Here is a 2,510-nt window from a genome sequence, read left to right as displayed (position 1 = left end):
AAAGACTCCCTGTCTCTAAGAATGAGCGGGGTGGGGGGAAATCGACTTCTTTTGGGGGCAAAATGAATGTATGTAGCTGGACATAGACAACAACACCAGGAGCCTACAGGCTACTTGTTAAGCTTAAGGTTCTGTATTGATATTAGCTAGTCATCTTTTAGCTAACATTACCTGCATCCAACAGCTTTACTGAACTCAGGCTGTTAGTTTGGAGGGAAAAACTGTGAAAAGTTCTTTGCGTTTTGCTGGTTAGCTGCCGTGATTCTAACACAAACCTACGTAGCTCCGCCCAGCAGCAGCAGGTCTCCTTCACAGGTGTAAACCCAGCGCCAGCGTCGTAGTGCTCATGTTGCGTTTAAAGGCGGCTCGGAAAAACAGGTTACAACATGTTAACAACGGATTAAACAGTTTTAACTGCTGATAAAAGTGACAGAGGACACAGATACCATACCATACCATACCAACTTTATTTATAAAGCACTTTAAAACAACCACAGCTGATACAAAGTGCTGTACATCAAAACACAACATAACAATAAAAAAATAAAATAAAAACTTACAGTTTAAAAACAAAAACATACAATTTAAAACTAGATCCCACTAGAGTTGAAAGCCAAGTAAAATAGATGGATATTTTACTAAAATAGATATGGGAAGTACGGAAGCCCCTACTATATCAAATTAACAGAGGAATAGGAGAGTTTTCCATTTTAAGGTAAAAACACAGCGCATACAACGTTCACGTTTTTTTTTTCCATCCATCCAGACGGCTTCCCGTGCCCCCCTGCAATGGCACGGCGCCCCCACTAGGGGGCGCGCCCCACAGTTTGGGAACCTCTGCTTTAAGGTATTTTTTATTCTGTTTTAGAAACAGAAAAGTTCATACATTTTGACAAAAAAACAATCATTTAATTTCTTTATTGGTCACAATGCGACACATTTTATTAATTTTATTTGAGTCTTTTAAGGTTCTGACCCGCTGAGCCTCCTGAGGATTTGACCTCTTCGTGACCCAGAAGCCACAGCGTCACCTGGGATCCTGCTAATCAGGCCTGGTTATGACCCAGTTCTGGTCCCGGAGCGACCCGGAGCACATTTAGATCCGATGAAGCTTTTCAACAAAGTGAAAGCATTAGGTAGGAACTGAGCTTAAAAACACAAAGTTCCTGTTGTACAGAACCGGGTCATAGACATGACCCGGTTCTGTACAGACCGGGTCGTCTTCTGAGGGGAAAAGAAGGAAAAAGTTTCAATCAAGAAGCAGCAAAATGGTTTTATTGCATTTCAAATGGTCAAAATGATAACATCCATATTTTATTATTTCTTCATTAGATGGACCTTCATTCAGACGAGTTTTCTACGTGTTGAGGTCAAACAAAGAGACACATTAATCTCATCTCTGTGCATTAAAAGGGTTTAATAAAAAACTCTGGAGCATTCTGCAGAGCCTCACAGCTGGAGGACTGGGATTTTATTTTCTGAAAGTTTCTGCTCTAAAATCAAACCAGTGTAGTTTTGTTTAATCAAAAGCGCTTTAAATCTAAATTACGTCAAATCCTCCTCACAGTGGATTGTGGCGCCTCCTGCTGGACAAAGATGGAACAGTTTTCCACGTCAGAGGAGAGTGTCTCCACCTCAAAATGAAAATTTTAGGAAACTAAAGTTTTCACCACAGGTTTCTGTCCTGTGGTCAGAAACCCAAATATCTCAGATTTATTTCTAAAACAGAATAAATCAGTCTGTGTTTCCACTGATGTCAAAGCAGAAAGTGAATTTAAAACACATGAAGAGTTTTTGGATCCAATCTTAAGCAGAAAGTAATTTAATGTCTGGATGATGATTTACTGTTTGGAACTTAAATTTGTCTGCTTGTTGCTGAAAATGATTGTTTTCTGAACATGTCAAATAGGAATAAACCACAATGCAAGGTGGTGAGGAAAACTTCCTGCTTTGACAGAATCTTTAAAGATTAATATCAAGCTTCAAACTGTAAATGTGTAATCTTTAACTCTGATTAAATCACTAAATGACAAGTAGTCTTGTGGTTCATGCTTGTAAATATGAAGGATTGTGTTGAAGTAACTGAGGGACAGAAAAGGCAAAAAAAGGAAGAGGAGCAACATGCAGTTAGTCCAACTGTTCTTGAATAAAAAGTGTTCAGTAAGAATTTAACAGCTGAGAACAGTTTAATCTACTATCTTCATTAGAGGTTCTGTTCTGATCTGAGAAAAATGAAACCTGTTAGTGAGTTTTATAGCAGCTCAAAGGTTGAATTCCAGATTTTGGAATAAAAAATCAGTTGGAGCTGAACCAAAGCAGGAATCAGTTTCTGATCGTTGGTTCCTGCAGAGAGTCGATCAGATTCACCTTCAGACCAAACTAGCAGCTTCCTCTGAGTGAGTCCAGCTGCAGGAGGGAAAAGTGGAAACCTCCAGCTCTGCTGCTTCAAGCTGCTCACACTGAAGGTGAGTTGGACCAAAACACTCAGAGTCACTTTGAGGGAAGTTAGT

The 2,510-nt window shown here is 39.6% G+C and overlaps 1 protein-coding gene across 1 annotated transcript in view; it reads left to right on the top strand.

The window, feature by feature from the left end:
- Positions 1–2,402: 2,402 nt before the first annotated feature.
- LOC106956007 (nuclear factor 7, ovary-like) overlaps positions 2,403–2,510 on the top strand; it is a 5,687-nt gene continuing 5,579 nt past the window's right edge. Inside the window, exon 1 of the mRNA XM_015046520.1 lies at positions 2,403–2,500. The gene's annotated coding sequence lies outside the window, so the exon portion shown is untranslated. The remainder of the gene's footprint in view (positions 2,501–2,510) is intronic.

This window comes from Poecilia latipinna, unplaced genomic scaffold (genome assembly GCF_001443285.1).
Source record: "Poecilia latipinna isolate Pla-1442-1.1 unplaced genomic scaffold, P_latipinna-1.0 Scaffold782, whole genome shotgun sequence".
Lineage (NCBI taxonomy): Eukaryota > Metazoa > Chordata > Actinopteri > Cyprinodontiformes > Poeciliidae > Poecilia > Poecilia latipinna.
This window is presented reverse-complemented; position numbering and strand designations above follow the sequence as displayed.